Source organism: Mercenaria mercenaria, chromosome 8 (genome assembly GCF_021730395.1).
Source record: "Mercenaria mercenaria strain notata chromosome 8, MADL_Memer_1, whole genome shotgun sequence".
Classification (NCBI taxonomy): Eukaryota; Metazoa; Mollusca; class Bivalvia; order Venerida; family Veneridae; genus Mercenaria; species Mercenaria mercenaria.
In genome coordinates this window covers 36,466,287-36,480,076 of record NC_069368.1, presented here as the reverse complement: position 1 = coordinate 36,480,076, position 13,790 = coordinate 36,466,287, and the positions used below count along the sequence as shown (strand labels likewise).

At 33.6% G+C, this 13,790-nt stretch overlaps 1 protein-coding gene across 5 annotated transcripts in view; it reads left to right on the top strand.

Annotated features, from left to right (window-relative positions):
* Window positions 1-13,790, top strand: part of LOC123566576 (uncharacterized) — a 322,257-nt gene that overhangs the window by 169,632 nt on the left and 138,835 nt on the right. For 2 of the 5 annotated variants that reach the window (XM_045360822.2, XM_045360813.2), the window contains exons 1-2: window positions 1,497-1,648; window positions 2,419-2,550. The gene's annotated coding sequence lies outside the window, so the exon portion shown is untranslated. Of the gene's footprint in view, window positions 1-1,496; window positions 1,649-1,765; window positions 1,785-2,418; window positions 2,551-13,790 lie in introns of those variants that run through there. The other 3 variants (XM_045360815.2, XM_045360814.2, XM_045360816.2) reach the window with 2 other exon arrangements.

The window sequence follows — 13,790 nt, the reverse complement described above, 5'->3', positions numbered from 1 at the left end:
TCTGTGTTAGTTGGTTGGGTGTGGTTGCGTGTGTTTATCTTTGGTACATGGATGTCTGCGCTGTTGTGGTTTGCATTGTAGTGTATAACTGTGATTAAGGAACGTGGCGTTCCCTTTGTGTATTCATCCTTGTTCTACTTTCCCCTTCCCCAAACCCCCTTTCTGCCCCTTAGCCCCCCCCCCCCCCCCCAATCTATACTTTGCATAAAATTTAAATGTACTTGTTGTATTTTTGAAGCAACCCGTCTGTAATGTTTTTCCGTTACAGTTTTTTTTGTTGTAGGCCTACTTTGCAAAGAGAAATATACCCTTACCTTTTAGCGCTATGTAAAATGGACGCTTTATAAATGTTTGTTGCGTTACAATATCACACACTATTGAAAAACAATGCTTTGATAACAACACTAAATGACTACTGTTTATAGAACACAAAAGGTAGTTCTGAACTGTTTAACATCAGTTTGTTTGTACATAGTTCCATATATATTACATTTATTGGACTAACTATTCATAATAAGTCAGCTACCATGTGACTACCTTGCAGGAGAAAAAAAGAATATACAGTTGTTTATTGTTATTATATTTTGTTACTTAGTATCATTATTTAAAACTGAAAATGGCACAGAATAAAGAAATAATAATTGCCAATATCTTACTGGAAAAAATTTAGCAGAAAAATATATAACAGTTAAAAAATCTAGATTAACGTATGAGTGATTTTTGAAGACATAACACAACGAACAAGCAAACGATAGACGAAAGAAGCATTAGAATGATACATGGTCTTAATGTTTGGCCGCTAGATGTTCGCTTGATAATACAATATACCTTGACATGTTATTATGACACATAGCCATTTTAAATGACGAAACATATGACGTATTGTGCAGTTGATAATGGGGCTGACTTTCAGATTAATAGCAATCTATCATAATGTTTAAATCATTCGAAATCATTAGAATCATACACCAAAGCTATTTACTTTGATATTCTATGAGTATTTCTATGAGTATTATAAAAATACAGTTACATTCCTGCTATAGTATAGTAGACTGATACTTTTAAGTGTTTTTATTTTGTACGACACCTTTGTCTGCATTTAGGCACTACCGTTAGTTGATTGGAGCTATTTTCTGAAGCTGTTCAAATTTTATGTATTGTATCCCTTTTCTCCTCAAAACGTAGCTTATCGGAGCTAATTGAAAAATTCTCCTATACAAGTAAATGCGAAAAAAGTAGTATTTAAAAATGTGTGTGTACTTTTTTTATTTTAAAGTTGTGTCTAGTCGGAAGGCAGGCAAATAGCAACAATGTTTTTATATGTTTTTTTTTTCTTTTTGTCAAAAAAAAATAATTATACAAAGAGGTTTGCCACTTTTAGTGTTCTCTTAATATACCAGTCTTAAATATTCACCGCCGGCAAAGAGGTGTTGGAAGTAAGGAATATTTCATATATTCAGTGTACAGCTTAACATAAACATCTATTATATATATTACGTGTGAACATGTGAGACCTGCATCATAGTCGGATTCAGTTATAACTGAGAACGAGGAATATTTGTTTAGTGTAATTCTATGCCTACTGGAATAACAGTGCTGATTTGAGCAGATGTTACATAAAGTGATATAATTACCCGCCAAGGCAGATGTGAGTGTTTTATTTTAAAAATTTTGTTGTTGTTAATAATGGGAAAAAATGTATCGGGATAAATACTTCCAGGTAAAGTGTGACTGTATGAAGGGTGTAAAGGATTGTTATTTGAAACATTTCTTACATAAAAGGGGTTAGTATGATACTTTCACCAGACATTTTAAGTGAAATAGGAATGACTGACTGATATGGATGTATTGTGTTTAGAATTATTTTACAGTTTGTAATTAGCATTTAACTTAAAATGTGACATCTGTATCATGTTTCAGAAGCTTTATGTGCTTCAGTGCTTAGGAACACTTTTTTAATAGCTTGCCGAACAATAGTTTTAACTATTGACCTGCAAGCCATTGAATAAGCGTTTATTACATGACATTGAAATTAATTTTCACATTTTTACTTTTACATTTTTAACTTAATGTATGTTAAATATAGATTGGTCGCATGGTACAAACTATTGACCAACGATTGATATCAGGGGACATGTAATAACTATATGTATAATATAGTCACTAGTACAGATATAACTTAACTCTTCTTATTCCTTTCTTTTGACGATTTTCTAAATTTAAATTTGAATTGCTTTTTCAAATACTAGTTTGGCGGCCAATTGAGCAACTGACTGTCAGAATTACCGTCGATTGGTAAAATAACAAATTTAAAAATAACAAACAACAGAATATGCTTCGCAAACAGGATATTGCAGTTTAGAAAATCTCTCAAAGATACAAATTTTATATTCCTATTTCTGTTTCCTCTATTTGCAGAAAACAGACACGGAAATATTTACTACAGGTAAAGACGAGGATAATCAAATTTGTGACTGATTATTATAGGAAGCCTTTTGCTAAAAAGAATTGCTCATTACTGGCTGACAACACCTGTATCAAAACATAAAGGTATGGAGTAATTATGTATACCATTTAGTTTTACAAACTACAAAGTGTGCAACGAAAACAGTATATAATAAAGAACATGTATGTATGTCAAAAGTATGACTTTAGGATGTTATTGTACAGAGAACATCGTTGCTCATTGTTTTTCATTATGTTTTGACGAGGTTGTGACGTGTACGTATACTGTACGCGTACATGTTGTAGATCGCCTTAAAATAATAATGTATCTACATAGATATGACGAATTAATAGTACATGTTTCAGACAACAACTTTAGTTTTGAACGTATTATACGCGTATAGAAATGAATAGGTTAAGGTTCTTGTAAAGCCTTTGAAACCGCCCCTTGGGTGAATTTTTGGTCTAGATTTTTTACGCCACACAGGCCTTGGTTTATCATAAAGCATATACCCAACTATTCATAATAAGTAGAAGAAACTTTCAAAACAGGTTATTCTCTTTTGAACAACATATTTTGTCTTATATCACATGTTCTTTGACTGTTCATGTTCTATTTTGTAGAAGATATCAAGCTTCTTTTTCAAAAGTATTTTGTCATTACTTTTATAATTATTATGTGTTTAACAGATTTGTCAAGGTACTCCGGGAGTTGAAAATGTTACAAACCATGTACATTCCAAAAAATGCAATTATTGCAAAATGAAAGTGAAAGTAGAGCTGTCAAAATGACAAAAAAAAAAACTGCAATATTTATGACAATATAAAAGTAAACTAATTTTCATTTACCGGAGTACCTAGATAAATATGTAAGGCACACAATAAAACAAAAGAGAAATGATATGTTTGAAAAAAAAAGTTTGATATTTTCTAAAAAATAGAATGTGGTCAGTCGAAGTACGTGTTTTGAAAGACAAAATACATATTACCAAACAAGGTAACCTTTATAGAAAGTATTTCTTCTTCTTCTGAACAACTCCGTATATAATATATGTTATGAATATTACGGGTCAGTCAGGTATAATTTCCAAAATGAAAATTTACCCGAGGGGTGGTCCAACTGTAGCACTATGGTTCTAAACTATTTTTCCGTCGTCTTGGCAACAATGCATTATCAGTGATGACGTCACAACTAAGGGCGCCAAAATGTCGAAATACTGCCGTTTTGAGTCCTCTAAAATGCCTAATTATGATTTAAAATCAGCGAAACTGTACATTTTAACACTTTATGTAATTTATATTAGGACTAGCGTGTGTGGAAGTGATATCGCACCATATTACAACGAACATTTATCATTTGATAAAGCAAACCATGTTCCTTCTGAAATAAAACTTTGACAAAAAATCGGCAAATATACGCGAAAATTACATTTTTTAAAATCTACAGGCCCATTAAAAGTCTGAATTTCGGCACAAGTGATCAATTTGCAAATGAAATGTCAAATAAAAAAGGGAACTTTACGTTTTCAGTTTTTCGCAGTACTTTGTTGAAGACAAACTGTCCTTCCGATTTTTGGACGTACAACTCAACGTTTTGACGTTAGATGCCATGTACGTAAAGCGCGCCATAGCAATTTGATATCTATACATATGTTCGTTCTTCGAGGAGATCACATAATAAGCAAATATAACTAAGGGTAATTAATTGTAAACTTTGATATCATATCGTGCGTAGTTGATAAAAGTAAGTGAATGTTATAAGGACAGCTCCAGAATTAATTGTATGGGAGGGTCGGAAGGCACTTTTTGAAAAAAAAAAAAGAAGAAAAAAAAACACCACCCATACTTTCTTATTATCCTCCAACCCCACTTCCCATGATTTTTGATTTTCCTCCACCCCCACTACCTATAATTATGAATTTTCTACTAACTCCCACCACCTACAATTACTAAATGTACAAACATCGAAACATGGAAAGAGTCTTTGGAATTTTTCCTTTCTACATCTCAAAACGTCTAAGAGTCATCAAACTGCTTCATTCCGCTTTGAAAATTGCCGTTAGAATGGAAAAGTGTCTAAACCCTAGGCCACCCATCTGATTTATCATAAGCTCACCCGTAAAGCATGTTCGTTTACAGCTTCCAACCCAGCACTTCAAGAAGTGAGTCACCAGAACAAGTGAAACAATTGCCATTACATACCTGTTAGTGTTTAAACGTTAACATCCTTTATTATTTTTGAAACCATGAATATAATATTAAATACTCGAATAAAAAAAATCATAAGAGCCTGTGACGGACGAACAGACACGATATAAATTCAAGCTCTTAAGCATGCATTTTATTTGGTTGTAGAGCATTTTGTTAACAATAACATAAAAGCTTCAACACGATGTTGACGCAGAAATATAACACCAAAACGTAATTTTCTATAAACATTCGGTCATTACCGAAGGAACATCCTGGAAGGCACATGCTGTTTTCCCGCCAAAATACAAAAAAGAAAAGTTTGCTTCCCTATCTGTCAAGGAGACCCGATATTTACGCATATTCAAGTCGAATTTCCGTTACGTTTCCAGCTTAACGTTTACATCTTCCGAACAGTGTACGAAAATGTATCATGTTGTGTCATTAAAACATACATGTATCATGTCTTCATGCCCTGACGCTGACAAGACTTGTGATTTATTTAAACAGTCATGATTTATGGAAATTCAGTCATCCGTTCATCAAATAATAGCCTCGGAGTCAGTGGCGCATTGGTTAGCAGGTTCGATTCCCGGTTGCGGCTGATATCCTGACTAGTGTTCAGTGCTGGGTGATATGCTTAAATTGGTACTGTTTCCAGCAGTATCGGCCTAGACTGGATGCTGGGGAGGTAAATATGACACCTGCCGTGGGCTCGGCTGGAAATAAGTTGTTCCATCCATCCCAGGTGTGGACTTTCGTCGACTACCCACGTTAAATAAGGAACTTAAGCTTCAACTTCTTTTAATGATTTCACGCAGTATATGTTTTAGTAAACTTTTTTAAAGGCATTGACCTCTTGATCTTAGGACAACAAAAAAGAAAAAACATAGATATCAAAAATTATTGCTATGTTTCTTAAGGTTTTAAAACTACTCTCTTGATTTGGTAGTTTAAGACAGATTAGAGACAAAAAATCGTGTTCTAATGGTCAAAACATGACTGAACTTTAAGCGAAAATCTGAAGGCCAGTGCCTTTAAATGACTAAACGTAAAAGGATCTTGTGATTTTTGTCTACATACTGTTTAACCTATAATGGAAATAATGTAAGACTGGTTATATTTAGGAAAAGATGTGAAATATTTCGCATGTCACATTTTTGTTTTACTTCAGCGTAATATAGGTTTATAAAAAGTTTTCTTTTTACGATGGTGGCTTTGTCATTAATACTTCTAACTGCAAAAATGCACTTATTTATGATAGGTCTGTCTATTATTTACATTAATCTGGGTGGGGGAGGGGGGCAAAATATGACTGGAAACTAACAGAAGATAAGTTCATATTGCAAATCAGATAAGCATGCAGGTATTTTAAAGAAACTGATGTTCGCGATTTTTTACAGTTTAACTTTTCAGTGTTGCATAAGCGATTTAACTGAAAAATATAGTTCAAATACATGTTAAGCCACGTATTAGAAGAGAAAATATTGCGTAACTCTGTAGTAAATATAATTGTATGCAATATTAGTGACTTCACATAATTGTAGACGAGAATGACTGCTGGGAATATTATACTGTTGGTTTTCTTAGAGATTTACACATTTTGCTGTGGAAAAAAGATTTCCGAATCGGCTAGTGCTTCACAATTATATCAAAATACCTGAGGCAGATATGTCCTTAATATGGATGATGACGATATAACAATTCCGTCGGCATTGGATAATGAAATCGGTAGCATTGATTTATCAACATATGATTTTGTGTGGAATTGCACGATGAATCTGTACGCCTGTTTTAAGTAGTCGTGCAGCATGTAAAATTCGACTAATATTAGGGAAAAGTGATTTACATGCAAGAACAAAATACTCAATTCACGCATGTTTTCGTTTCGGCCTGCCTCGATGTCATTTAGCTACATTCTATTTCTTTTTCCCTGGTTCAGTTTTTGGTGCGTATGCGAAAAAGCCATTACTAAGATACTCATACGCGCAACGTGCCAGACAGAATACACGTGCGAATGAAGGGCGGGATTAAGGACGCTGACTGCAAATTCAGCGGGAACGAGACAAAAAAAATATTAAATGAACATAAATAAAAGGAAAGCTCATATTTGTTAGATCGGTGATGTCAAAATTACGTTCCGTGTATCGCGGTCAGTTAAGTAGCGACGTGTAGTTAAAAAGGAAGGAAAATGTCCTTGCATGAAACCCAGATAGCTCGTAGTGCGTCAATATTAGAAAGACTGAGGCATATTCACAATATTGTGAAAAACTGAAAACGTAAAGTTCCCTTTTTTATTTGACATTTCATTTTCAAATTGATCGCTTCTGCTGAAAATCAGACTTTTAATGGGCTTGTAGTTTTTTAAAGATGTCATTTTTGCGTATATTTGCCGATTTTTTGGTCAAAATTTTATATCAGAAGGAAATGGGTTGCTCAATAAAATTATAAATGTCCGTCGTAATGTGGTGCGATACCACTTAAAAACACACTAGTCCATATGTGAATTAGATAAAGTATCATATTGTGAAGTTTCGCTTATTTTAAATCTTGATTAGATATTTTATAAGACCTATTACGGCGGATTTTGGGCATTTTGGCGCCCTACGTTGCGACTTTCGTGACGTCATCACTTATTATTTATTGTTGCCAAGACGACTGAAAAACAAAAAAAGGAACTATAGCGCTATAGTTGGACCAAGTTTCATCAAAATCGGAAGGAATGTCATATTTGATGAATAAGGTTTCGACCCACCTTAAGCCGTCACTACTAAAATTACTGAGACGAAGCGCGAAGATATTCTTAAACGTTAAATTGTGTTAATTACAACAAACTTGAAAGAGATTTGTATTTAATTTGTTGAGGGATAGTTGACGGATAGTAAATTCGATTTTCATTTCATTTCGCTTACTTTATCCTGCCTTGTGACACATTTTAATGTACCATGTTAATATAGTTACAGGATTTGAACGCAAAATGCACTCAATCTAAATATTTCAAAAGTAATATTTCAGGTAGATGAAATTGCAACTTACATGTTACTACAGTACTTTATTGAAAATGAAAAATAGTATTCTAGATACTATTAGACAGATTATAGCAATCAAACTCATTTCAACTGAGAGGCGACGAAAATTGCATACGCAATTTCAGACATTGATGTGCCCTCAATAGTGCAATTCAAAGTGATGTTTTTCGCTTTTCATTGATCATCCTGGGCTCATTATAGCTAATCTAACAATTGTAGAATATCATTATTTTAGGCAGTCTTCTCCGAAATCTGATTAAATTCATTATTGCGGTCTTCTAGGTGGATTAAGTTAGATCATTTCCGCTTGTCGGAATTGAAATTATGTACCTTTTTATGTTCTTTGTTACAGATATCCCTATTACACTTGAATTATTTCTAACAGTTATCAGTTATAAAAAATAATCTTTTATGTTTTATCTACTTTATTAAATAGACTTAATTACGATTACAGTAGCAGTCTTTAAGTGTCATGTGGCGACTGTGAAAGTCTCCCCGTACCTGAGTTCTGTGTTGTTATATTTTCTGGTCCTTTGGTATCATGCAGTCCTTATATAATTCTATTCAAACCGGACGTGAGGGGCGTTGCACATTTCATTATAACACATGAAGAGACTGGGTCAAACTCTGCTATTATTTCATTATATCACATCAAGAGACTGGGTCAGACTCTGCTATTATTTCATTATATCACATGAAGAGACTGAGTCAGACTCTGCTATTATTTATATCGCATGAAGAGACCGGGTTAAACTCTGCTATTATTTATATCACATGAAGAGACCGGGTCAGACTCTGCTATTATTTATATCACATGAAGAGACTGGGTCAGACTCTGCTATTATTTATATCACATGAAGAGACTGGGTCAGACTGTGCTATTATTGCATTATATCACATGAAGAGACTGAGTCAGACTCTGCTATAATATCACATGAAAAGACCGGGTCAGACTCTGCTATTATTTATATCACATGAAAACACCGGGTCAGACTCTGCTATTATTTATATCACATGAAGACACCGGGTCAGACTCTGCTATTATTTATATCACATGAAGACACCGGGTCAGACTCTGCTATTATTTATATCATATGAAGACACCGGGTCAGACTCTGCTATTATTTCATTATATCACATGAAGAGACTGAGTCAGACTCTGCTATTATTTCATATATCACATGAAAAGACCGGGTCAGACTCTGCTATTATTTATATCACATGAAGAGACCTGGTCAGACTCCGCTATTAGTTATATCACATGAAGAGACCGGGTCAGACTCTGCTATTATCTATATCACATGAAGACATTGGGTCAGACTCTGCTATTATTTATATCACATGAAGAGACTGGGTCAGACTCTGCTATTATTATTTATATCACATGAAGAGACTGGGTCAGACTCTGCTATTGCTATTATTTATATCACATGAAGAGACCGGGTCAGACTCTGCTATTATTTATATCACATGAAGAGACCGGGTCAGACTCTGCTATTATTTATATCACATGAAGAGACCGGGTGATCAGCATTATTATATCAATGAAGAACCGGTAACTCGCTATTTATATATCACATGAAGAGACCGGGTCAGACTCTGCTATCATTTATATCACATGAAGAGACCGGGTCAGACTCTGCTATTATTTATATCACATGAAGACACTGGGTCAGACTCCGCTATTTATATCATATGAAGACACTGGGTCAGACTCTGCTATTATTTATATCACATGAAGAGACCGGGTCAGACTCTGCTATTATTTATATCACATGAAGAGACCGGGTCAGACTCTGCTATTATTTATATCACATGAAGACACTGGGTCAGACTCTGCTATTATTTTGCTTGGTTGCGTTCTGTGCTTCCAAAGAATATCTTCCACACCAAATGCTCGAACCATTTACGTTAAGGTATATCTGGTTCGTAATATCATCGCTAGTTTGAAATGTTGGATGTAGTAAATGATCCCCCCACCACCTCCTTTGCATAAATTGCGTTTATATAGTATATACTTAACATGACACTAAAATAAAACAGTAACGCTATAGTTTTGACCTTTCAAATGCGCCAATTGACAATGACTTCAATAATAAACATCGTTTACACACCACATTTGACACTTTAAACTGATTGCAAGATTGCGTTTCCCGTAACATCAAACATGTAAATAGGATGTCTTTAACTCTGATAATGGAAATAAAAAATCGGGGCATATGCTAAATCTATCATAATTACTATGCATATTTAGTGAATTTGAATGACAATTTTCAATGATTGTTAACATAAGTAATATAGAGCAGTATAATTATATCGTGCTAATCCTACCTTTTATTTACTACAATACCTGTTCATGATAATTGTGGCATTTTGTTACAAGCAAAAATGTATTCTCTTCGCAACAAAAAGCAGGGTGATATCTCGCTTTATTACTGAATTGTTAAAAGTTTTTTTTTTCCCAAAAGCTAAACTGACAAAAACATCTGAAGCATTGAAGCAAGGGTAAATCATATATCCTAATTGTTTTTACTGAGAAAAAAAAACGTTTTCATTTCCCTCTGTATTTTTGATAGTGGAGTAGAAGTAAATTAATAGATATCAGTACCCGATAAGTACCTACACCCGAGGCAAGAGTTGTCATTATTGGGAAGACTGAGAAAAAGTCTAGAAATTCCATTTACTGATATAAAAATAGCTACCATATAAACCACATTTGTAAAATCAATTTTGGTTATTTGCAATAAAACTTGGAAAAGGATTTCTAGAAATAGACTATTTAAATTGTTTCCGGTTCTGTATCTACTTTTTATGCAGTTATATAGCGATTGGCAGGTAATCTATACATACCTTACTATGTTCTGCATGTGACTGCCACCGCACTGTCTTTGTGGTAGACTGATCGGACGTAAGAGACAATACATAGAGAATCGAATATATACAGCATTTGATAACACTGTTATTCTATGGGACTGGCCGTTTGTTGTGCATAGAGCACATACTTTTTTATTAATTCCTGTAATTATTTCGCTATATGCGATTGGTCATTTTCCATGATTTTTGACCAATTTCGAAAGTTTCACAACTTATAACCTATTAGTAAATTAAAATTTACGTCAATGGCAATATTCGCATGTCAGTGTATAAATGACTTGCCTGTTGTGTAACGTCAGTTTCTTTGTGGTGTTGATGTATAAAAACTTTCTCTACAAAATTGTACGTTGATTTGAAGCCGGATAATAGTACTTTGACTTTGACCCTTATTGCGCGCGCGTTGGTTCCATGCTGATCAAAGTAATAATTCCCCCGACGACTTCTACAGAGTAACTTCACTATATAAAGTATAGAATTACAGTTTAAATACTCCGTTAATAAATATGATCAGTAACAAAATCTGTGTGGAAAAGTCATCAAATAAATTAAGTTTTTATTGTATCCGCATATTATACAGCGTTTGAAACTTATAAGTAGATTGTAACATTTGTATTGTAACATTTGTATTGTAACATTTTCTAACAATTTAAAAGTACGCATGGTATTATTAGTTTTAACAACACTCCGTCGATTATAGCAGCTGATGAAAAGAAACAAGACTTTTCCTATATTATAATTATATCATACCAGATTTATATACATGTAGTGCCATTTTCATGATAGACATGTTCAAGTGCGCTTTACATACACAGCCACTCAAAACGCTAAATTGATCATCTGCTAGTACAGACACATAGAACTTTGACCGGAGGGACAGAGCAAAATAAAGTCACAGGAAGAGAGATAGAAATCCATTAAAATAACCTAGCCTAGCGCTTTGCTTATTTGTGGCGGGTAGCATTCATTTGTAAAAGGAAAAATATTCATAATGTATCAAATTATTATACTAAATGTTTATATTATTTCAGTTTTTCTTTGAAATAATGTGAGTGTGGGTTAGAATACTGTTTCAGAAATTTTGAAATCTGTATTGTTTCAACAAAACTTTCAGAACATTGATTGCAATCCAGAAAATAGATGGAGATTGCAGATACTTGTTGTGATCATATAGAACATCAATTTTGATACTGCCAAATATGTTTCAACATCTTGTCTGTGGTGCTGTTTCTTGTTCTTTTGTTCTAAAGTGAACGTTTTCAGCATATTGCAAAGAAATTATATGCAGACGTTTATTTTTACAAATGTAAGACAGTTGATTTTGTCTGTAAACAAATCACACAAAAGAGCTTTATTTGTTTAAATGTAAGATTAGTCTTAGAATTGTTTGCTTACCGTGCATGGAAAATAAAGGTTGTACGGGTCGTAGATTACCTCTTCGTTAGGCTTGTTTATTAGAAAACAAAGAATATACTATTATATAAGTACTAATATCGTACCATGTATCATGCTTTATATGTACTGTAACATTATATAGAACAGCCATATTGTGTATATTGCGATAAACAATATTTATTTTTATGCTAATTTGACTAAAATACTAAATGCGTCCATTAACAATGACTTAAATAATAAACATCATGCACAAGAGTTATTTGAGACTTGAAATTGCTTGGGAGATTGCGTTTGTCAAGCATCAAACATTTTAGATAAGAAATATTGTTAATCAGTCAATAAAATATTCAGAAGTAGCGACCTGAACCAATACGACTATCCTCAACCAAATATCAAAGCTAGTACGAAATCAGCTAATTAAAGAATATTATACAACATTTCCTAAAGTCACGAAATATCCCTCCTGTATCATACCTGGAGACATCAGCAGCATCATGTCATATAATGGAAACGGCTGTATTACAAAATTAATGTTAATTACAGATACATTAAAAGAAAATGTTTTAAAACTGAATTATAGTAAAATCAATTCGTTAACATTTAACAAATTTATAAAAATAATTAACCTTAACAGAGTAAAAACGAACAAGTCGTATATAGGTGACCTACAAAACGTGTACATATAGATTTTAGAAAAAGAAGTATAGGTTTTGTGTGTGTTCGGATTAAACGTCTTTTTCAACAGTTTTTCAGTCATATAAACGACGGTGTGTACTTGTAGCAGTGAGCACAATGCCCAACTTTATAGTACTGCCTCACTGGAATTTCACGCCGTAGACACGTGACATGATACCCCACGTCACATTATACTGACACCGGGCTGACCAGTCCTATAGCACTACCCTCTTAATGCTGAGCGCCAAGCGAGGAAGCTACTAGTACCATTTTTTACGTCTTTGGTATGACACGGCCGGGGATCGAACCCACGACCTCCCGCACTCGAAGCGGACGCTCGCTACTAGGCTACCGAGGCGGTTGTAAAATACATGTAAGTTATCGTTCGTTTTAAGACTGACAAATAGACTTGCTGTATTGTAACTAACTGTTGGGAAACACTAACAGAAAATAATTCATTTGATAACATTCCAAAACTCCTACATTCATTTTGTCATATTGTCCCATCACATAACCTGACTTGAATAAGATCAACCGTTGTTACAGTATGGAGATAATTTCCTGCCTCATTCCATTTGAACATGTCTAGAAACTTTGCAATCGGACTGGTTTTGTATGGAATGTCAAAGGATTTCAAATGGTGTATTGGAACTAGAAGACATGTTTCTGTATTGATATGTCAAGAGCCATTTTCATTTTGTGGCTCCTATTCATTTGTTATATACATTTCATAGCTAAGTTCTGTATTAAATACACGTTCTTTGCAATTTTTAAGACTTTAAGTACTCAGTTGCCAAATGCAATTTTCATGAAAAAATCATAATATATTTATGCTGATTATGAACAGCCACAACTAAAATTAGGTCGTATCTCATTGCCTTTTCAGTTTGTAGATTGCATTTTGTAATAAAACATTTAGATATCTATGTCTACAATGATTTTCTGATTATTTTAATAAATTCGTACTGTTCTCTGGTTCTTTTACAAAAAAAATATATATATCGCTTAAAGTAATCATTGACGGTCACAGTATTTATTTTAGATATCCTTGTTAATATGTACATTTTTGTACGTGTATCTGTATATTTTGCGAGGTAAATCTAGTTAGTTCTATATAAATTATATGTGTGATGTTTGCAGTACGCCAGCTGCAGTGTACTTTGAAGAATTTCTTTATCTTGTGGAATA